Source organism: Odocoileus virginianus, chromosome 24, assembly GCF_023699985.2.
Source record: "Odocoileus virginianus isolate 20LAN1187 ecotype Illinois chromosome 24, Ovbor_1.2, whole genome shotgun sequence".
Lineage (NCBI taxonomy): Eukaryota > Metazoa > Chordata > Mammalia > Artiodactyla > Cervidae > Odocoileus > Odocoileus virginianus.
Genome location: NC_069697.1, coordinates 14,669,706 through 14,694,647, shown reverse-complemented (window position 1 = coordinate 14,694,647; position 24,942 = coordinate 14,669,706). Strand labels below are relative to the sequence as shown.

The following is a 24,942-nucleotide window of genomic DNA, read 5'->3' as shown; positions in this document are numbered from 1 at the left end:
TATATATATATATATATATATCATATTGTTCAGTTTAGTTCTGTAGCTCAGTCATGTCTGAATCTTTGGGACCCCATGAACTGCAGCATGCTGGACTTCCCTGTCCATCACCAACTCCTGGAGCCTGCTCAAACTCATATTGTACATCCTTTAAATTATATATATATATATATATACATATATATATATAGTTTTTTTTTTCTTTCCAGCATCACCCTTTTCTCTCCCAATTCCAGAAGCCCAACCATGTGCATGTTTATAGAGGTTCATCTCAGACCTGAATTTCATTAACTGACCGTAGCCATAGTTGAGTTTCTACAGTAATGAGTTCATTGGGCAGAAATTTTACAAAGGTATGGGGGGAAGGGAGGGGTAAACATTATCTACATTTGAAAGGACCAAATTTACAAATCAGTAGCTTTAATGAAATTTTTTTCTCTTTGACTAACTCGGGGTTTATTTGCATGCATTCTAAGTGGCAGTGCATGGGAAACTAAGATTTTTGTTATTTTGGTTTAACAGACTCATCCAGAAAGCACAACCCTGATTTTGCATGAGAAGGACTATCGACAGAACCTAATACGTGAGTCCTGTTGATTTACACTATTGAATTCTATGCTATATTATTGCCCTTGTAATAAGACATGGCATTTATTAAGATATATAATGAAAGTCTTGATTTAAGTGTTAAGTCTAGACTATAAGAGGTGTAGAAAGTAAGAACTGATATATCTTCCTATCAATTTAAGGAATTCTAGTAATCAGGAGATACTTAGCTTTGAAGAAGATAATATATTTGTGCTTTCGTTGATACTTAATTTAAAGCATATAGCTTTATATAGTTTTAATAGTCCAATTTATTTATGGCTGATAAAATATATAAATATATTCCATTACAAACATTTCCCATGTTATTTTATGCATAAATTATTTTTTCATCTTTTCTATGATTATTATCCCTAAGTACTTAGAGTATGTATTTAGTGTCTCAGTTTTTCTCTGAGTTTTTTCAAATGGAATAAGGAGTTGTTTCAAGATAAAAAAGATCGGTGCATCTTTCTTCCTTGTTCTGCCACAGATCTTTCAGTTACTGACTAACTGTTGGCATCTCTTCTCCTGTTGGCTGCTGATAAGTTGTCTTTGATAACCTGCTGTTTTTTCTTGCACTTTGCCATGGCTACAACTCCAGGGTATCAGAACCGTCAAAAATAAAAGTAAAGAGTAGAGGCACAGAGCTTATGAAAGTTAGAGAAGACATAAGGCCTGGGATCAGTTGATGAATTTTTCTGCTGGCGGGTAGTTTTCATTTTATCCCATTTGCTGTCACAGTGTACAGTACCTGAAATAATAAGGGAATTTTTCCGCCAATAATGGATGATGGGGGCTGTTTGCTTTGTGAGAATCTGCCAAGACAACATGCCATGTGGCTTTATCTTTGGAAGTGAGGGTGAAACAAGCTTGCCTGGCCACAGATAAGCGACTTAGAAGGAATCCTATTCAGATGTACCTGTCACTAATTTATCTGGAGGTTTTGTGATTCATACATACTGCTCTGTGTGCGATGAAGCATTAAATTGGTTTCCTCCGGGAGCAGGTCACATTCAGGGATCGTCTGACCTGTGCTATGAGATGGAGCATACTTGATTCATATAACCTCTGACTACTGAATTTTTATCTGTTAGAAGACTGGTAGTGTGAACATATGTTAGATGATCTCTTGCAAAGTTTCAGCATCAAAGAGATTGAAAAAAATTTATCTATTAATATGCAAGTGTTTGTAACAAAAACTTAATCAACTTTTCTGCTGTTAGCACAGTCATTTATTCTCATAATTGAGTACAAATATGTTTCCTTATAATGGCCTAACTCTTGATAAATGTATTTCCGTGGCTCCTTTATTTGTTGAAACACAGGGGTGTGTACTTAAGTGCATTACTGTATAGTTTAAAAAAAATTCACAGTTGATTTGAAACAGGTCTCATGAAAGAAAAACGTTAGGAAACAAAGAGTTTTCCTATTTAAAATATAGTTTTCCACTGTGGCAATTCTACCTTATTACTCTATATATTTTGAAAGAAAATGGCATACCTTGGAAACTGAGACAGATAAAGACAAATGTTTCAAATTTGAAAGGAATATAAAAGAAAGAGATGCTTATTTATGTGTTAACATTGGGCTGAGAAACATTTATACAGTTGTTGTTTTGTTTTGTTTTGTTTTGTTTTTCTGGATGTCAGATGCTTAACAAATGCAAAAACAAAACCAAAAAACCCCATTCTTCATTTTATTATTTCCATGATCAGGTACATAAAACTAAAACCTAATATCTTCCCTTGGGTTTTTAACTATTCTCCATTTTGTGTAAGATTAAATCAATAAATGGCAAAGAAGTAGTTAAATGAAAGCAAACTGTGAAATCTTTCTAAAGTGTTTTTAGCATGCATGACAATAGTCTTAACAGTGCATAAATTGGCAATATAAACTGATTCGTTTTCCTTATATTTTTAATTTAAAATTATTTCTTCTGCATCACAATTAAAAAAAAAACAACTTGATCATTTCATGAAGTAGCAAAATGAAAGCTCTTACAATCGGATGAAAATGATGACTTTATCCTGCTTTTATATGGTGTAAGTCTTTTGATTTTGTCCTAGTTGTAAACATGTGGAACATTTAATAAGAAAACTGGAATTTTCTTATTATTGAGTTAAGCATAATTAGGCTATTACTATAGGAACCAATAGGACTTTTATGCATAATTCCTAATATTCAAATAAAATATTCTTCAAACTTCACAATCCTCAAATTCAGCTGTGACCTTAAAATCTTTTAAGGCCTCCTAATAAACAGGAGTGTGAAATAAATATATTTAAAAATATTATTTTAAGATTTCAAAGCAGTCTACTAAGCATTTTGTGGGGGGAGGGGGAGAAAGAAAAGTAGTTCATGAAACTAAGGGAAAAAAATACTATTATACTATAAACAAAGCATACATGGTTAGGCATATTCCTGCCCCCTTTCCCAATTCTGTATTTTTTTGTCTATAGACAATAAAACAATGTGTGAACTTTTAATTTTCCATATCCTTATTAAAATCTATTATATGCCTCTCTATGAGATATTTTCTTAATTTCTTTTAGAAAAATCTTTATAAAATACAGACTAAATTCACATTATTTTGAGAGTAATTAAAATGAGCCATATTGTTAGAGACATTTAAAGGATCTAACAAGCATTTTGCTGCTTAGATTATAATGGTACTTTTAAACACTGCTCTGTATCTATCATCAGTTTTTCCTCTGTCCTGTTATTGTAATTAATTTTTTAATGATATATCTCAGGTGTATAGCATTATAATTTAATGTCTCTATACAGTACAGAGAAATCACCACCAGAAGTCTAATTACAATCCAACTCTACTCAGTTGAGCCTGTTTTGCTTCTTTTGCATACTCTCAACTTCCTTCCCCTTAGATAATTACTAATCTTATCTCTGTATCTATATGTTTATTTATTTATTTTTAGATTTGACTTCTAAGTAAAACCACAAGATATTTGTATTTTTTTGTCTTATTTCACTTAGCATTATTCCTTTAAAGTTCATCCATGTTGTGGCAAGTGGCAGGGTTTCATTCTTTTTATGGCTGAGTAGTATTCTCTTGCATAAATATACCACAGCTTCTTTATCCGTTCTTTTGTTTATGGACACTTATGTTGTTTCCACATTTTAGCTATTTTAAATAATGGTGCAGTGAGCATAGGGGTATGTATATCTTTTTGAATTAGTATTTTCTTGCTACTCAGAAGTGGAATAGCTGCATCATATTATAGTTTTATTCTTAATTTTTTGAGGAATCTCCATAACCATTTTCCATAATGACTTCACTATTTTACAGTCCCATCTAGAGTGTATGAAGATTCCTGTTTTCTACACACTCTCCAACATTTGTTATTTCTTATCTTCTCAATAACAGCCACACTTTTTGTCTATTCTTTATGTGGTGAGTAACTCCCCATATTTTAGACTCTGCTTACATAGCTTTAATGCATCTCTTCAAAAAAGTATTTTCTAATAGTCTAATCTAATCTTAATCTCTTATAGACTTCTTTGATCTCATAACATTTACCATAATATTTAAGTATTTCCCCTATATATTATAAATATAAATTATATAGAAAATATGCTATATATATTGAGAGCAAAAGAATATTATATACCTGTTTGTATCCATTCTACAAAACTAAGCATAATTTCAAGTGGATAGGATAGTGCCTTGAATACAATAAACAGTCAATAAAATTTGTTGAGTGAATAAAATCATATCATAAAACCAAATAATCCCATAAATAAGAATATAAGAAATATAATGTATATATTATATACACAGTAAAAAAGTTATATAATTACTGGTTTACTTAACAAAATAATTGCAAATGCATATCCTATACAAATAGAGAAGTGGGCAAGCTTGACAGAGTACCTTCTGCACAACAGAACTGAAGCCTACAAAAGCCTATTAGATATTAAGTGCCATGGGATCCATAGCTAATATTGTCTTAGAATAATTACAGATTTTTCTGTGGCTATTTTTAAAATAGTTTAAAGAGAAGGAAAAACATCTATGATTTTTAGAAATGTCCATTTATTTTACAAGCACTTATTGAGAATTGTCTAGGTGTGAAACTGTGCACAGGTCTAGGAGATTTATTATTGTAAATGATTAACTCTCACCTCATGAAATCTTAGTCAGAAAATTCCATATATACTTTTAAAAATATAGTAGAACATAAGTTGAAAATGTTAATAATATTCAGTAGAGTTAGAGTTCATTTTCAGCTGAGGGAAATAACAGCAGCATATTGCAGAGGTTAATTTGACACTAATCTTCGAAGAAAGCTGAAGAAATTCTTGGCACAGGGAATAGCGTAAGTATAGGCATGAAGAAGGTGTTTTGTAGGAATTAGTTGCTCATTTCAACAGGTATATCAACTAAATGTAAGAGGATATGTTAAGTTGTTTGGTAGATGTTATGGATGGAAGTTATATCTGAAAATAGATTAGGACAAGATTGTGGAAGATTAAACATTAGTTTAAGAGATTAGGATTTTGTTGGCACATAGTTATGTCCCTGGATCATGTTCAATCTCTTATTATCTTAGAAACATATAAAAAATAAGAATGTGATTATTTTGAATGATAGTTTACACAGAAAAATTTGGCATTAGGTAATGTAAGATCTCCCTTTTGTTTGTGCTATACATTTGTATACATGCATATATTTAAATGTATGCCCCAACACACACAGGGGTGTTTGTCTGTCTGCATGTGTGCATGTATGCATAGATAAATGGGTACCACTTAATCTGGCTTTATTTGACAAAATGCATTAGAGGAGAAGTTAGTGTCATGTGTAGAAACTACTAATGACTTTAACAAATACTCAATAAATTCATAAAGCAAGGAAACATGAAATAAAATAGCAGTGATCAAGGGCTTCCCTGGTGGCTCAGTAGTAAAGAATCTGCCTGCAATGCCAGAGATGCAGGTTTAGTCCTTTGGTCAGGAAGATTCCCTGGAGAAGGAAATGGCAACCTACTTCAGTATTCTTGCCTGGGAAATCGCGTGGACAGAGGAGTTGGTGGGCTGCAGCCCATGAAGTCACAGAAGAGTCGAAGAAAACTTAGTGATTAAACAACAAACAAACAAATGAAGGGCATATCTTTCAGAGAAACACTTGGGGGAAAACTCATAAGAATGATAACTTGTAAAATATTAATGAGAAAAGAAGAGAAATCAAATGTCTTTTTACACTCCAATTGTTGTTTATTTATTTTACTTTTTATTGGAGAATAGTTGATTTACAATGTTGTGTTAGTTTCAGGCATATAGCAAGTGAATCAATTATACATATAAATATAACCATTCCTTTTTAAGACTCTTTTCCCATATAGGCCATTACAGAGCATGAGTGGGGTACCCTCTCCTCTACACTAGGTCCTTATTACTTATCAGTTTTATATATAGCAGTGTGTTTATGTCAGTCAATCCCAATCTCCCAATTTCTCCCTCCCACCCATATGCCTTGGTAAGCATAAGTATATTTTCTACATCTGTGACTCTTCTTTCTGTTTTATAAATATATTCATTTGTGCAAAAGTCAAAGTCTTCAATTAGACCTTGATGAATAAAAAACCATGATACCTGTAACTGATTACTTCCCTATGTGTATTCTTTATAGCACATACAATGCAAGGTATAAATAGGAATTTTGTGATTATTTTCTTTTTTGTGATTGATAATTTCAAATATCAGTCATGGCAGAGAAGTCTGATAGAATGTGGTCCACTGGAGAAGGGAATGGCAAACCACTTCAGTATTCTTGCCTTGAGAACCCCATGAACAGTATGAAAAGGCAAAATGATAGGATACTGAAAGAGGAACTCCCCAGGTCGGTAGGTGCCCAATATGCTATTGGAGATCAGTGGAGAAATAACTCCAGAAAGAATGAAGGGATGGAACCAAAGCAAAACCAGTACCCAGTTATGGATGTGACTGGTGATAGAAGGAAGGTCCGATGCTGTAAAGAGCAATATTGCATAGGAACCTGGAATGTTAGGTCCATGAATCGAGGCAAACTGGAAGTGGTCAAACAGGAGATGGCAAGAGTGAACATTGACATTCAAGGATTCAGCGAACTAAGATGGACTAGAAAGGGTGAATTTAACTCGGATGACCATTATATCTACTACTGTGGGCAGGAATCCCTGAGAAGAAATGGGGTAGCCATCATGGTCAACAAAAGAGTCTGCAATGCAGTACTTGGATGCAATCTCAAAAACGACAGAATGATCTCTGTTCATCTCTAAGGCAAACCATTCAATATCACAGTAATCAAAGCCTATGCCCCAACCACTAACACTGAAGAAGCTGAAGTTGAACAGTTCTATGAAGACCTACAAGACGTTTTAGAACTAACACCCAATAAGGATGTCCTTTTCATTATAGGGGACTGGAATGCAAAAGTAGGAAGTCAAGAAACACCTGGAGTAACAGGCAAATTTGGCCTTGGAGTACAAAGTGAAGCAGGGCAAAGGCTAATAGAGTTTTGCCAAGAAACACACTGGTCATAGCAAACACCCTCTTCCAACAACACAAGAGAAATCTCTACACATGGACATTACCAGATGGTCAACACCGATGAAGAAGGAATTCATAGGGCCTGGACTCCATCTCAGTCCTGTCCCTGCTGATCATGCTAGACAACCTCTCCAATGGACTCTGAACTCTGTGCTTAGCACCTGTGGGAATGACAATGGAAGGATAAGACCCCCTCTGGGCAGGGGAATCTTGAAGATCACATCCAGGTTACTCATTGCCTAAGAGAAAACAGACACTAATCACCTCTGCCTCTGGACAGTATCTATCGGAATGTAACCATAGGCTTATCGGTTATTAACTGGTTGGAATGTAACCACAGGCTTATTGATTATTAACTGTTTGAATACATAACACGTGAATGATGGGGTTATTGTGACTGTATTTACCTTTCCTTTGTAAGCCTCAAGGGATTTGGGCTGGTGGGTTTGGACATGTACACATGGGGTATAAAAGATTTTCACAAATGCTGGTCGGGGTCCTTGACTAAGAGGAGACTCTGCCTTGGGCCCGCCGGTGTAATAAACTGCACTCCACTACCTGCATTGTCCTTCTGAGTGAGTTTGTTTCCCAGAAAGTGTGGCTATAACACCGAAATCAGAGTGACTATATTCTTTGCAGCCAAAGATGGAGAAGCTCTTTACAGTCAGCAAAAACAAGACCGGGAGCTGACTGTGGCTCAGATCATGAACTTCTTATTGCCAAATTCAGACTGAAATTGAAGAAAGTAGGGAAAACCACTAGACCATTCAGGTATGACCTAAATCAAATGCCTTATGATTATACAGTGGAAGTGAGGAATATGGGGCTGCCGGGGCTGGCAGGCGGCCCGGACCTGGGTTTCGGTTTCCCCTGAAATGGTGGGATTCCCCGCCCCCATCGGGCCGCCTGGAGCCAGCCAATCAACAGGCGCCCAAAAGGGAACAAAAGGAACATGAGGGAAAGCGGAAAAGCCCGCGAACGCCTAAGTTTTAACAAAAGCCCGTCAAAGTTTGTACCAATAAAATTGCTTTGCAAACATGTAACCAATCCGCTTAAGCCGGCTACCAACTGCTTATGTTCACCCTATAAATTTATGTAATAGCTGGGGCTCGGGGCTTTTTTCTGACCCTGCACCACTGCGATGGTTGCGGCAAAAAGCCCTGGCCCGAGTCAGTAATAAACTTCCTTTTTTGTGAATTGCATTGTCTTGGAAGCCTTCTCTCTTCCCGCTCGGGGATTCGGACAGAGGGCAAAACAAGAAATAGATGTAAGGGACTAGATCTGATAGACTGACTGCCTGATGAACTATGGACGGAGGTTCATGACATTGTAAAGCAGACAGGGATTAAGACCATCCCCATGGAAAAGAAATGCAAAAAAGCAAAATGGCTGTCTGAGGCGACCTTACAAATAGCTGTGAAAGGAAGAGAAGTGAAAAGCAAAGGAGAAAAGGAAAGATATTCCCATTTGAATGCAGAGCTCCAAAGAAAAGCAAGGAGATAAGAAAGCCTTACTCAGAGATCAATGCAAAGAGGAAAATAATAGAATGGGAAAGACTAGAGATCTCTTCAAGAAAATTAGAGATATTAAGGGAACATTCATGCAAAGATGGGTTTGATAAAGGACAGAAATGGTATGGACCTAACAGAATCAGAAGATATTAAGAAGAGATGGCAAGAATACACAGAAGAACTGTACAAAATAAGATTTTCACGACCCAGATAATCACGATGGTGTGATCACTCACCTAGAGCCAGACATCCTGGAATGTGAAGTCAAGTCGGCCTTAGAAAGCATCACTACAAACAAAGCTAGTGGAGGTGATGGAATTCCAGTTGAGCTATTTCAAATCCTGAAAGATGATGCTGTGAAAGTGCTGCACTCAATATGCCAGCAAATTTGGAAAACTCAACAGTGGTCACAAGACTGGAAAAGGTCAGTTTTCATTCCAATCCCAAAGAAAGGCAATGACAAAGAATGCTGAAACTACCATACAATTGCACTCACCTCACGTGCTAGTAAAGTAATGCTCAAAATTCTCCAAGCCAGGCTTCAACAGTACATGAAATGGGAACTTCCGGATGTTCAGGCTGGTTTTAGAAAAGGCAGAGGAACCAGAGATCAAATTGCCAGCATCCGCTGGATCATTGAAAAAGCAAGAGAGTTTCAGAAAAACATCTATTTCTGCTTATTGACTATGCCAAGGACTTTGATTGTGTGGATCACAATAAACTGTGGAAAATTCTGAAAGAGATGGGTATACCAGATCACCTGACCTGCCTCTTGAGAAACCTATATGCAGGTCAGGAAGCAACAGTTAGAATTGGACATGGAACAGCAGACTGGTTCCAAATAGGAAAAGGAGTCCATCAAGTCTGTATATTGTTATCCTGCTTTTTTAACTTATATGCAGATTACATCATGAGAAACGCTGGGCCGGAAGAAGCACAAGCTGGAATCAAGATTGCCAGGAGAAATATAAAAAACCTCAGATATGCAGATGGCACCACCCTTATGGCAGAAAGTGAAGAGGAAATAAAAAGCCTTTTGATGAAAGTGAAGGACGAGAGTGAAAAAGTTGGCTTAAAGCTCAACATTCAGAAAACTAAGATCATGGCATCTGGTCCCATCACCTCATGGGAAATAGATGGGGAGACAGTGGAAACAGTGTCAGACTTTATTTTTTTGGGCTCCAAAATCACTGCAGATGTTGATTACAGCCATGAAATTAAAAGACGCTTGCTCCTTGGAAGGAAAGTTATGACCAATCTAGATAGCATATTATAAAGCGGAGACATTACTTTGCCAACAAAGGTCTGTCTGGTCAAGGCTATGGTTTTTCCAGTAGTCATGTATGGATGTGGGAGTTGTACTGTGAAGAAAGCTGAGCACCGAAAAATGGATGCTTTTGAACTGTGATGTTGGAGAAGACTCTTGAGAGTCCCTTGGACTGCAAGGAGATCCAACCAGTCCATCCTAAAGGAGATAAGTCCTGGGTGTTCATTGGAAGAACTGATGCTGAGGCTGAAACTCCAGTACTTTGGTCACCTCATGCAAAAAGTCGACTCATTGGAAAAGCCCCTGATGCTGGGAGGGATTGGGGGCAGGAGGAGAAGGGGATGACAGAAGATGAGATGGCTGGATGCCATCACCGACTCAATGGGCATGAGTTTGAGTATACTCCGGGAGTTGGTGATGGACAGGGAGGCCTGTCCTGCTGCAATTCATGGGGTTGCAAAGAGTCGGACATGACTGAGCAACTGAACGGAACTGAATTGAACTGAATTTCAAATAAACTTGGCAAATATTGTATCAAGTACCTGTTTTAGAAATGGAAAATTCACAGTAGCCTATTAAAGCTGTGACAAATTCTTATACTAATAAATTTATTGGTGTTTAACTCAGTATTTACCAAATTCGTTCAACTAGGTAATCCTTGTTTCAAGGCCTTGATCTTTCCATGATTCTGTGTTGCTTCAATATAGATTTATAGTATCATTTTCTGAAAGCATTTACAGAAGGAAAGTAAATGCAACCTTTATTTTTTGTTATTTTTTAACTATTTAATAATCTTGGCATATTTCAAGATCACAATGTTATTCTTTTCTTTTCTTCTAAAATTCTTTTTACTGCTAGCTTTATATTTAGTCCTATGAACCAACTAAATAACTTTTGTATTGAAAAAGTAGAGATCAGCAATAATTTTTAAATACAAATATCCTGTAAATTCCAGCATCATTTCATAAATATTTTTCTTCCCCACTGAGTTTGCTCAGGCCTCATTCCAAAATTAATTGACAATAACTGAGATTTTATTGTTCTATTGATCTTTTTGAGTGTTATTAAATTCTTAAAATATGCTATGGACACATCTATTAGTGCAGATTAAGAGCATGTTTTGAAACGTTAGTGTACCTCTGCCAAATATTTTCATTTTCAAGATTATTATGAGTATTCCAGATTCTTTTCCATTTCATCTTAGAATTAGTTAATATTCTCTTGATATTTATTTGACTGAAATTGTATTAAAGCTAACAAATCAGAAAATCTGTCATCTTAAAAATATTGCGTGTTCTCAGTTATAAAGATAGCATCGCCCTCCCTTTATTTAGGTCTTATTTTATTTCTCTCTGAAGCAGTTCCTACTTTTCATAAGAGAGATCCTACACATATTTTTGAGATTTATTCCTACTTGATATATGTTGATACTATCATTAATGGGAACATTTTAAAAAGTTTATTTCTCACTGCTAGTATATAGAAATATATGCAATCATTTTTTTTATACCAATCTGTATCCTGTGAGCTTGCTAAGTTTACTTATTAATCCAAGTAATTACTCTAAGTAGATTCTGGAGGCTTCTCTGTAAACACAGGCATATTATCTGATCCTAAGGTTTTCATGCCAACTTTTGTATTTTTATTTCTTTCTTCAATTTAACTAGCTAGAACTTCCATTACTACATTAAGCAGAAATTATGAAAACTAATTTTTTAGTATCATTCTAAATGGTAGAAGAGAAACACTAAAAAATATGATTTTAGTTTTCACATATATTCTTAACGGGATTGAGAGCGTTCTACTCTCTTGTTGTTTGGTCACTAAGTCGGGTCCAACTCTTTGCAACCCCATGGACTGCAACACACCAGGCCTTCCTGTCTTTCACTATCTCCTGGAGTTTACTCAAACTCATGTTCATTGAGTCCATGATGCCATCCAACCATCTCTTCCTCTGCCACCCCATTCTTGTGCTGCCCTGAGTCTTTCCCAGCAGCACATATATTCTTGATGAAATTGAGAGAGTTCTGCTCTCTTTCTAGGATTTTAAAAGGCTTTATCATGAATGAGTGCTGGATTTGAAATTTTTTTTCTGCACCTTTTAGGATGATCTTATTATTTGTCTTCTCTATATTATACATATGGCAAGTTGCACTGATTAATTTCTGAATGCTAAACCAGTCTTGCATTCCTGGAATATATCCCAGTTGATTATCATGCTTCATGTCCTTCAGCCTCCTTCATATATATGACTAGATATGATTTGCTAGTATTGTCTTTAAAAATTTTGTGTTTATGTTTATGAGAAATACTGGACTATTAATTCCTTTCGAGTCTTTATATCTTTTGGTGTCAAAACATAAAATAAGCTTTGAAAAGATTTCTTTTCCTCTATTTTCTAAGTTTCTGTCCTATTTCTTCTTCAAGTAATTGATAAAATTCACTGGAATAGCCATGTAAATACTGGAATAGCTATTAAAATAGCTCTTTAAAGAGCCTAGAATTTTCTTTATGGAGAAGTTTTGAAATGTAATTTCCTCCATGTGTTTGTGTGTTCAGTGGCTCAGTTATGGCTGACTCTTTGCGACCCCAAGGATTGTAGCCGAATAGGTTTCTCTGTCCATGGGATTCTCCAGGCAAGAATCCTAGAATGGGTTGCCATTTCCTACTCCAAATTTCCTCAATAGATAAAGGGATATTCCGTTTATCTTTATTATTTTATGTCAGTTATGGCAATTTATGTCTTTCAGATATTTTGCCTATTTTTTTTCTAAATTATTGCATCTATTTATATAAAATTATTCATAAAATATTATTTTGAAATATTATAAAATTTTATTGTTGATTGATTTGTAGTATTGTTTGCCTCATTCTTAATATTGGTATTTTGAATTTACCCTTCTTCATTTTCCACAAATATGGGCAATGATATAATAATTTTATTAATCCTTTCAAATTTCTTTAACTTTGTTTATTTTAAATATTTTTATTTTCAAATTCATTGACATTAAATTTTTGTCTCATGAATTTCAAAATTTTGCTATTAAGTACATATCATATATAATTGGGTTTGTTATATCTTCTAAATGAATTGAACCCTTTTATCACTAGAAAGTATTCCTTTGGTGTCTGAAAATACTCTGTTTTGATGTTTACTTTGTCTATAATTTTTTATCTCATTAAGTACAGGTAGGAAATAAAAAAAAAAAAAACTTAAAGTGGTCCATTTTCAAGCGTGGCTGGCTTTGAGTGGAAAAATTACTTCCAGCCACACTTGCCTCACACCTTACTGATGTAGTAACAGTAAGGATTACAAAACTGGAAAGTTCTGGCAAACAAAGGGAGGATAGGATGCCTAGAATTTTCACATGGGCTCATTCTATTGGTGAATTCAAAACATATGAATGGGGATAGGTGCTCAGGAAAGGAGGAAACAAGATGTCAAGGCAGAGCCAGCCCATAAAGAGAGAGAGAATAAACCTAGGTGACATCGGCGAAGATTGTTCACCCCACAGTACTGAGCCAGTGAGAAACTTGGGGAGGGACTTGAGTGCTAGGGTAAAAATTACTTATTGAACGACCCGGTGTGCCTGCCCACCAAACACCTAATCCTGCAAGATGGTCATTAAAGCCTTGCTTCTCGCTTCACTTCATCTTGAAGTCCATTCTTTGGGTTTCAGCTGGTGGACTCTATTTCCCACAGTGAGTACTAAATAATCAAAGCATTAACTGAAAAAAAAAATTCTTATAGTAATTATAATAGTATTTATATAGTATTTATTTATATATATATAGTATATAGTATTTATATATTAATTATAATAATTACTAATTATAAATTAAAATATTTATTTAAAAATTTTCCAATGTGATTCAGTAATTTTTTAATACTCATCCACAGTAATTGAATTAAAAACACCACCCAGACATTATTTTATGTAGAAAGGCATTTGAAAGATTACAAGATAAAAATTAAGTCAGAATATGCTTATAATATTTAAATGAGAGACTTTAAGGCCTGAGTAAATAATTGAAAGCTGTGTGTTTAAGTCTGCAACTAATAGGGACATCATTGGTCACTGTTTCACTCTACACATTGAAAAATTAATTCTGTGAGAAACCAAAATCTAGTTTCAAATGCAAATATTGTTAAGGTCTAGAGTATCAATGTTCTTTGTTCTACAAACTGTTGGTATAAGGTCCTTGTGGAAACCTCAAAACTGAAAGAAAGAAATAAAGGTTTCAAATATTTACTGATAATAGGAAAATGCAAAATATCAATGTAATACTATCTTTAACCACGTTCCTAAGTCTTCAAATCCATCATCTTTTTAGTTATAAGAATGATCATAATTCATAAAGGAAAAAGCTCTATCTTCAGGTTTCCTTCTAGTTTGGGGAGGGAAAAAAAAGTTATTTCAATTCGGGTGTCATTGACTCAGAGCAAAATGTTCTCAAGAGTAAAACAGTAAGTGCTTGCTTGTATAATGGAAAAGTGAGAAGAGAATAGCCAGGATAAATACCATTCATGTTAAACACCAAAACATTCTTCTAGGTGAATGGAGATACTTCTCTGATTATATACATAGAAGAAAAAAGAGCTATTTAGCCTATGTCCTTGTTCTTGAATGTTTATTCCCAATGTGATTATTCTTACCTTTTGTACCTTAGACCATGACTCCCATGCCCTTTAATTTAAAAAGTATATGTCAAAATCTCCATTATATTATTTTAATAGGGTAGGTAAGGAATTAATCACACACACACACACACACACACACACACACACACAAAGACATGCAAGGGAAAAAATTTGGCAGAAAACAATTAGATTGAAATGCCAAGTTAAGCAGTGCATTAGGATTGTGGCAATTAGTTCAGTTCAGTTGCTCAGTCCTGTCTGACTCTTTCTGACCCCATGGATGGCAGCATGCCAGGCTTCCCTGTCCATCACCAACTCCTGGAGCTTACTCAAACTTATGTCCATCGAGTCAGTGATGCCATCCAACCATCTCATCCTCTGTCCGTCCCCTTATCCTCCTGCTCTCAATTTTTCCCAGCATCAGGGTCTTTTCCAATGAGTCAGTTCTTTGTGTCAGGTGGCCAAAGTATTGGATTTTCAGCTCCAGCATCAGTCCTTCCAATGTACACCCAGGACTGATCTCCATTAGGATGGACTGGTTGGATCTCCTTGCAGTCCAAGGGACTCTCAAGAGTCTTCTCCAACATCACAGTTCAAAAGCATCAATTCTTCAGTGCTCAGATTTCTTCACAGTCTAAGTCTCACATCCATACATGACTACTGGAGAAACCATAGACTCAACTAGATGGACCTTTGTTGACAAAGTAATGTCTCTTCTTTTTAATATGCTGTCTAGGTTGGTCTAGGTTTGTTGTTATCCACACAGTCAAAGGCTTTGGCATGGTCAATAAAACAGAAGTAGATGTCTTACTGGAGTTCTCTTGCTTTTTCAATGATCCAACGGATGTCGGCAATTTGACGTCTGGTTCCTCTGCCTTTTCTAAATCTAGCTTGAACATCTGGAAGTTCACAGTTCACATATTGCTGAAACCTGGCTTGGAAAATTTTGAGCATTACTTTACTATCGTGTGAGATGAGTGCAATTGTGGGGTAGTTTGAGCAATCTTTGGCATTGCCTTTCCTTGGGATTGGAATGAAAACTGACCTTTTCCAGTCCTGTGGCCACTGTTGAGTTTTCCAAATTTGCTGATATATTGAATGCAGCTCTTTCACAGCATCATCTTTTAGGATTTGAAATAGCTCAATGGAATTCCATCACCTCCACTAGCTTTGTTCATAGTGATGATTCCTAAGGCCCAGTTGACTTCACATTCCAGCATGTCTGGCTCTAGGTGAGTGATCACTCCATTGTGATTATCTGGGTCATGAAGATCTTTTTTGTATATTTCTTCTGTGTATGCTTGCCACCTTGTCTTTATATCCTCTGCTTCTGTTAGGTCCATACAATTTCTGTCCTTTATCGAACCCATCTTTGCATGAAGCATTCCCTTGGTATCTCTAATTTTCTTGAAGAGATCTCTAGTCTTTCCCATTCTATTGTTTTCCTCTATTTCTTTTCAATGATCACTGAGGAAGGCTTTCTTGTCTCTCCTTGCTATTCTTTGGAACTCTGCATTCAAATGGGTATACCTTTCCTTTTCTCCTTTGCCTTTCACTTCTCCTCTTTTCTCTGCTATATTTAAGGTGTTCTCAGACAATTATTTTGTATTTTTACATTTCTTTTTCTTGGAGATGGTCTTGACCACTGCCTCCTGTACAATGTCAAGAACCTCTGTCCATAGATCTTCAGCCATTCTATCATATGTAGTCCTTTATTTCTCACTTCCACTGTATAATCATAAAGAATTTGATTTGGGTCATACCTGAAAGATCTAGTGGTTTTCCCTACTTTCTCAATTTAAGTCTGAATTTGGCAATAAAAAGTTCATGATCTGAGTCACAGCCAGCTCCCAGTCTTGTTTTTGCTGACTGTATAGAGCTTCTCCATCTTTGGCTGCAAAGAATATAATCAATCTGATTTCGGTGCTGACCATCTGGTGATGTCCATATGTGGAGTCTTCTCTTGTGTTGTTGAAAGAGGGTGTTTGCTATGACCAGTGTGTTCTCTTGGCAGAACTCTGTTAGCCTTTGCCCTGCTTCATTCTGTGCTCCAAGGCCACATTTACCTGTTACTCCAGGTATTTCTTGACTTCCTACTTTTGCATTCCAGTCCCCTGTAATGAAAAGGACATCGTTTTTTGGTTGTTAGTTCTAAAAGGTCTTGTAGGTCTTCATAGAACCATTCAACTTCAGCTTCTTCAGCCTTACTGGTCAGGGCATAGACTTGGATTACCATGCCATTGAATGGTTTGCTTTGGAGACAAGCAGAGATCATTCTGTCATTTTTGAGACTGCACCCAAGTACTGCATTATAGTACTTAGCCTCCCTGGCGGCTCAGACGGTAAAGCATCTGCCTGCAATGCGGGAGACCTGAGTCCGATCCGTGGGTCAGGAGGAACCCCTGGAGAAGGAAATGGCAACCCACTCCAGTACTCTTGCCTGGAAAATTCCATGGATGGAGGAGCCTGGTAAGCTACAGTCCATGGGGTCACAAAGAGTCAGATACGACTGAGCGACTTCACTTCACTGCATTATAAACACTTTTGTTGACTATGATGGCTGCTCCATTTCTTCTCAGGGATTCTTGTCCACAGTGGTAGATATAATGGTCATCTGAATTAAATTCACCCATTCCAATCCATTTTAGTTCACTGAATCCTAAAATGTTGATGTCCACTCTTGCCATCTCCTGTTTGACCACTTCGAATTTGCCTTGATTCATAGACCTAACATTCCAGGTTCCTATGCCATATTGCTCATTATAGCATTGGACTTTAGTTCCATCACCAGCAACATCCACACTGGGTGTTGTTTTTGTTTTGGCTCCATCTCTTCATTCCTTCTGTAGTTATTTCTCCACTGATCTCCAGTAGTATATTACACACCTACTGACCTGGAAAGTTCATCTTTCAGTGTGATATCTTTTTGCCTTTTCATACTGTTCATGGGGTTCTCAAGGCATGAACACTGAAGTGATTTTCCATTCCCTTCTCCAGTGGACCACATTTTGTTAGAACTTTCCACCATGATCTGTCCGTCTTGGGTGGCCCTGCATGGCATGGCTCATAGTTTCAGTGAGTTAGACAAGACTGTGGTCAATGTGATCAGATTGGTTAGTTTTCTGTGATAGTGGTTTACAGTCTGTCTGCCCTCTGATGGAGAAGGATAGGAGGCTTGTGGAAGCTTCCTGATGGGAGAGACTGACTGAGGGGGAAACTGGGTCTTGTTTTGATGGGCAGGGTCATGCTCAGTAAATCTTTAATCCAATTTTCTGTTGATGGGTGGAGCTGTGTTCTGTCCCTGTTGTTTACCTGGGGCCAAACTGTGGTGGAGGTAATGAAGATAATGGCGACCTCCTTCAAAATGTCCTATGCGCATACATACTGCTACACTCAGTTCCCTCAACCCTGTAGCAGGCCACTCCCAACCCAAGCCTCCACCTGAGACTCCTGGCCACTCACAAGCATGTCTGTGCCAGTCTCTTGTGGGCTTACTGCTCCTTTCTCCTGGGTCGTGGTGTGCACAGGGTTCTGTTTTTCCCTCCAGAGTCTATTTCCCCAGTTCTGTTTGAGTTCTAGCAGCTCTATGGTAGGGTTAATGGCGACCTCCTCCAAGAGTACTTATGCCATGCCCAGGTCTGCTGCACCCAGAGCCCCTGCCCCTGCAGCAGTCCACTGCTGACCTGTACCACAGGAGACAATCAAACACATTTCTGTGTCAGTCGCTGTGGGTTCTCTGGGTCCTGGTGTGGACAAGGTTTGTTTGAACCCTCTGAGCATCTCTGTTGAGTATGGGGTTTGACTCTAAATGTGATTTTGCCCCTCCTAGCATCTTGCTGGTGGCTCAGCTGGTAAAGTGTCTGCCTGAAATGCAGGAGAACTGGGTTCAATCCCTGGGTTGGGAAGATCCCTGGAGAAGGAAATGTCAACCCACTCCAGTATCCTTGCCTGGAGAATCCCATGGAAGGAGGAGCCTCATAGGCTACAGCCCACAGGGTCACAAAGAGTTGGACACAACTGAGCGACTTCACTTTCACTTTCACCATCTTGCTGGGACTTCTCCTTTGCCCTTGGATGTGAGGTATCTCCTCAAAGTTGTTCCAGCGCCATGCAGCCGCAGCTCCTTATGACCCCTTAGTCATTTTGTTTTACTCCACTCCAGTATCCTTGCCTGGAGAATCCCATGGACAGAGGAGATTGGCAGGCTACAGTCCATGGGTCGCAAGAATGAGACATGACTTAGCGACTGAAACACGGCCAACATGGTGGAAGATTGATAAGAAATGTGAACTCTTAGTCATTTTGTTTTCTAACAAGTAACAGAGATGAAGCAGTAGTACTTGAGCATAAATATGCTATTTTCTGAAAACCATGACTTTTTAAAAATTATATTTACTGCTAATTCCTAAAAAAATCTGAAAGCCAAACCTATTGCTTGAGCAGCTCAAGTAGAACATTTATCCATTCAAATCTTTTTTACACTACTACCGTTAATGTACAGTGTTCTAATTTGGTTAGGACCTTGTTAATAATGGCAACCCACTCCAGTATTCTTACCTGGAAAATCCCATGGACAGAGGAGCCTGGTAGGCTATATATAGTCCATGGGGTCACAAAGAGTTGGACACAACTGAGCGACTTCACTTTCACTTTTCACTTTTGTTAATAATGTTAGGAATATGTGACTTATCACTTGGAGGCAATATCTTGACAATTCTCAGACTTTCTTGCCTTTCATATCTTGCTTTAAATATCCTGACTGAACTATTTGAGGCTTCCCTCATTGCCATGTTCTCTTATCTTTCCATAATTTCATGTGCATTAGTGTTGTATTTAGCTGAAGCTCTCTCCATTCGTTATCATGTTTCATTACTTTGTTCTTACATTTTTTATTTAACGATTTGACTTAGATGCCGTCTCTTCTAGGCTTTGCCTGAACTACCAAGCTACAATCAAACCTCCTTGAGGCTTTTAGCACCTTGAGATTTTCTCCATTATAACACATTTCAGAGTAAAAATAATGCTCAGTGATATGTCTATATTTCTCAAAAGATTGTATACTCAATAAAGAGTATAGTACCTGATACACAGAAGATTCTGAAAACCACTGCTAGAAAATGATTATGTTTTACACATCTCAAGCCTCATTGTAAACATTTTGACTGATTTCATTTTGTTTCTGTGCTGGTAATGACTAATATTTTATAAACCCAATAAATGTTTAAAAAGGAAATTTTAGATAAAGATGGTATACTAGACACTTACCTCTGCTTTCTTTCCATCCTCAAACTCTAATGAAATGATAATAAAATATATATTTTGTTTTCATTTCAAGACACAGACTTTTAGGTCAGGGAGATTGGGAGTTGAGAACAATACAACAATACTTTGCAAGCTGGGATATCTCTGGGTTAGAAGTAAATAACAAACACATCAGAAAAATAAACCCTAAGCCAACAATGGGGAAAGACAAGAAATAATATAATTTACTTTATCCTGAAGAATTCCCCAAAGTCTTAGTTATTTGAAGCACAAGATCTCTCTGATTGTTGGGATAAATGGTGGGGTAGGATAGAAGAAAAATTAGATTATTAACACTGAAAAACTGTTAGTTCTCTGAAATTTCTGTTTTGAAAATAGCACCCAGTTATTTGTGGCAATGTCTTCATATATTTCTAATTAAGTCAGAATTTTTGTTTATTGTGAAATCCTATTTTATTAATCATCTCAATTTCCTCCAGTTTTTGTTTTCATATTTTTTAAAGTTTGATTTTTTAATCACAGTTCTGTTGTACTAGCCATCAAGTCCTTGGTTTGGATTAATAACTCAGTGCATGAAACACAGAAGGCTTTACCCAGCACCAGGTGTACTTTGCTCTAAGAGAGAATATATGGCAACTGACATTAAACAGAGATGAGACTAGGGTGAATCAAATGAAGCTTCAAGTATTGAAGCTAAGGGTACAGCAATCAACTCAGTAATCCAAACATAGTACATTTTAATAAAATATTTTTAAATTAATGCTTAAATCTCAAATTACAAAATAATTTTAAAGATAAAGGTAGTATAGGTATTGTTGATTTTTTTTTCTTTTGTTTCAGCTCTAGTGTGGTTCAGCACAGGACTGCAATAAAATTTCAGAAAGTAAATGAGAAGAGTTCCCAGGAAGCAAAGCAAAGAGACAAAAAAGTGAGAACTAGAAGAGGAAAATTAAGTAAATGAGTGTACTCATCTAGGAGTTCCAATATCTGAATTATTGACTTTCAAAACAAGAGAAATAAAATGGATGGGGAAAAGTATCAATAAAATAACTCAGTACAGTTTTCAAAAGTTGAAAAACAATTTCCCACATTACAAGAGTTTACTAAGTACTCAGAGTGGATGATAATAAAAGTGGGTCTAGTCATGGTAAACTTTTAGGAGTATGAAAGTTTGTTCTAACTTTTCGAGATGAGGCAGGGGAATAAAGTTATCAGATTCAAAACACCAAAAACCAGAAGGGATTGGAATTTTTGAACAGCACTTATTTTTTTACCAAATTCAGATGTTTTCACAAACCACAATTTTTTAAAGGCAAAGATATCAACATATATCTACAGGTGATAAATGTTTCTGATGGAAAGAACAGAATAGTTAATGAATAAGATCCAGGGAAGGCCCAGCTGTTCAAGTATGAAGATGTTGAGCAAAGCCAAAGGTTAATTTAGTTAAACCCAGACAGTAGGGGGACTCAACTTTCTGGTGCAGGTCCCCCAACCTGGGAAGCCTGCGGTGGGGTTCTGAGCGTTTGCTCCTCAGGGAAGGCCCCTGGGATTATGGTGTCTTTCCCATCTGTGGGTCATGGCACTGGGAGTATGAGTCCTGTCCAGACTGTCCTTGCCACTCCTATCCATCTCAGTGTGGCTTTAAAAAAATCTTTAGTTGTGGAATATTTTTTCTGCTAGTCTTCAGGTCATTCTCAGGGACAGTTTCTCCAATTGAAGTTGTCATTTCGGTATTGAGCTCAGGTGGGAGCAGGGCTTAGGCTCCCAACCAGAGATTAAGGCTGAGTCATGGTGGTGAAAGCACCAAATCCTAGCTACTAGACCAGTGTTCAGTGACAAGGGCCCTGGCCCTTCATCTTTGCAGAAAAGAACTTCCACAAAGACAGAAAGTAGTGAAGCCAGTAAAGTATTTATAAAGAGAAAAAGGAGTATAATACAGGTGGATAAGCACATGGACAGACTCAGAGGGAGAATCCCTGAGTTGCACCCTCGTGGCCATTTAAATAATTATGTCGGAGCATTTTTTCCTGATTTTCCTTTGGCCAGTCATTTTGACTTGCCCGGTTCACAGTTCATCTGGTATATCCCAGGATCCCTCCATGTTTGTGCATGCATCTCTTAGCCAAGATGAATTCTACTGCAAAGGCCTCTGGGTAGAGCATCACTTGACAGTGCTCCCCCGTTGGCTTGCAAGGAGACTTTTCTGCACATGTGTGGTCTGGAAAGTCTCCTGATTTGAGGAATGAGAGATATGTGATCTGGGTAGGGCCCAGCTTCCTCCCTTAATTTTCTGCTATTCTCATCTTGGAATATCAGTCAATAGAGAATGAATCTCCAATTGCTTTACCCTCATGGGGAAAGGGGCGACATCTGCCTCTTTCCTCAATATGTCCATGGAAGAAGGCAAGTCCAGAATCTTCCTACTCCATCAAGTTGTTCTACTCTGCTACTCAGTATAGAATTCTGTCTCCAAAATGTTGGTCAAATGTAAGCATAGATTAAATACCTTGTTAAACATTCAAGGTCTCAAAACATTAATTTTCATGCATCATTTCTCAGAAAACTACTAAAGGATGTCATCCAGAAAAACAGGAGTGCATACCAAGAAAGAAATACACAGAGAGAGAGAGAAAAGAGAGAGAAATGAGAGGTTTGAATAAGAAGAAATGGACATTCCCAGGATAATAGTGTAGGGGAAATGAGAACAGCTGTGTGTCAGACACAGAATAAGCCAAATGTGAGCACAGTGGAGATCTCTGTGAAAAATTTCTCCAAAAAAGAGAAAATTGATAGAATACCTACTATGTTAGATCATTTTGAGAGAAGATTTAGACAACTGGGGGAGAGATTCAGATGAATAAGCAATAATAATGACAAAATTAGCAGCTATAAGAAGTCCAAGCAAGTTTACTGCTAGGAAAAATTAAAATGGTGGGTTACATACTATAAGAAACATTATGTAACTGTGATGTGAATAGTATCTACATGGTCAAAATCTGGGGTTTTTTTTAGCCTACATTAAAATAAAATTAAATTAGGAGGAAAAAGTAGAAAGGTTGTCCATGGTTATTAGGGTAGGGAGAAGACAAAGTGCTAAATTCTTTACTATCCTGGTGAATTGTTGCTAGAAGGTGCCTAAAATGGAAAACAAAGCAAGAAGCAGCATCAACAGAGCAGTTACAAAAGTTGAAAGTGTTTTCGGGTTTCGGGGGGCTGATGAGGAGGAGGGGTGACTGGTAATTCTATTAGTAAAACAAAAAGTAGAAACTAATTTAATGCCAATCCTTAAACAATTATTCTGATTACTGCCATAAAATTCACCTGTTGGACTAGTTATTAATATATTATTTCAGTATGCTTTACAGAGTCATGCATAAACATGAATACACACCCAAATGCATAAGCACTTATACTTACAATTGAACCTAATTAAAATATTTTCTGGGCTTCCCTTTTGGCTCAGTCATAAAGAATCCGCCTACAATGCAGGAGACTCGGGTTTGATCCATGGGTGGGGAATATCCCTTGGAGAAGGGTATAGTAACGCAGTCCAGTATTCTTGCCTGAGAATCGCATGGAACAGGGGAACCTGGTGGGCTACAGTCCATGGGGTTGCAAAGAATCAGACATGACTGAAGCAACTGAGCATGCACGCAAAATGTTTTCTATGTATTTTTCTTTCAGGTCAGTTCAATTCAGTTACTCAGTCCAGTCAGATTTTTTGTGACCCCATGGATTGCAGCATGCCAGGCTTCCCTGTCCATCACCAACTCCCAGAGCTTACTCAAACTTATGTCCATCCAGTCAGTGATGCCATCCAACAATCTCATCCTCTGTAATCCCCTTATCCGCCCACCTTCAATTTTTCCCAGCATCAGGGTCTTTTCCAATGAGTCAGTTCTTCACATCAGGTGGCCAAACTATTGGAGTTTTAGCTTCAATACTGGAATATCAGTACTTCCAGTGAATATTCAGTATGAATTTCCTTTAGGATGAACTGGTTGGATCTCCTTGCTGTCCAAGGGACTCTCAAGAGTCTTCTCCAACACCACAGTTCAAAAGCATCAATTCTTCAGCACTCAGCTTTCTTTATAGTCCAACTCTCACACCCATACATGACTACTGGAAAAACCATAGCCTTGACTAGATGGACCTTTGCTGGCAAAGTAATGTCTCTGCTTTTTAATATGCTGTCTAAGTTGGTCATAACTTTTCTTCCAAGGAGCAAGCGTCTTTTAATTTCATGACTGCAGTCACCATCTGCAGTGATTTTGGAGCCCCCCAAAATAAAGTCTGTCACTGTTTCCACTGTTTCCCTATCTATTTGCCATAAAGTAATGGGAACAGATGCTATGATCTTAGTTTTCTGAATGTTGAGTTTTAACTAGTTCTTCACTTTCTGCCATAAGGGTGGTGTCATCTGCATATCTGAGGTTATTGATATTTTTCCTGGCAATCTTGATTCCAGCAGTGCTTCATCCAGTCCAGCATTTCTCATGATGTACTCTGCATATGAGTTAAATAAGCAGGGTATTAGCAGTTACTATTAATTAAATTATGTTAAAGATAGCTGGATCTATATTATAAAAAAATGCTTGTCTGTGTTTGTCTTCCTACTACAAATAAACATGTTTGATATTGATCCAGTAGCTTCAAATTGTTATTCATACTTGTGTGAGGTGTCAATGAAGTAGGCAACATTTATATCAAAATAATTGATCTGCTTCTAAACATCTACTTAGGTCAGAAATATTGACAATTTATCCTATAAAACATATTAGAATAGCTGAAAGAATTTAAAAACTCTCATCTGGAACTGAACTTGTCATTTTAATACTTCAGAGCTGAATAAAATCATTAGGAAGTTGTTCTTTGGGAAAAATAAGCAATTATCACTAGATTCATAAGACTTCCATCCAAGTGACTAATAAGCCACATCTCCTGAGGATGATACAAGCCAAGTTAACATCTAGACATAAATTTGATGCAGAGAGCAAATGTTACTGGAAAAGAGACATTGACTGTTTTCCTAATTTGTTTTGCACAGACAGGAAAAAAACAAAAACAAAAACAAAAACTCAATTCTTTATGGACATGTTCCCAAAGTATTTATTTTCTTA

At 37.0% G+C, this 24,942-nt stretch overlaps 1 protein-coding gene across 2 annotated transcripts in view; it reads left to right on the top strand.

The window, feature by feature from the left end:
- The window catches only part of MGAT4C (MGAT4 family member C), a 794,672-nt gene that overhangs the window by 426,485 nt on the left and 343,245 nt on the right, over positions 1 to 24,942 (top strand). For both annotated transcript variants that reach the window (XM_070454299.1, XM_070454298.1), the window contains exon 4: positions 523 to 583. The gene's annotated coding sequence lies outside the window, so the exon portion shown is untranslated. The remainder of the gene's footprint in view (positions 1 to 522; positions 584 to 24,942) is intronic.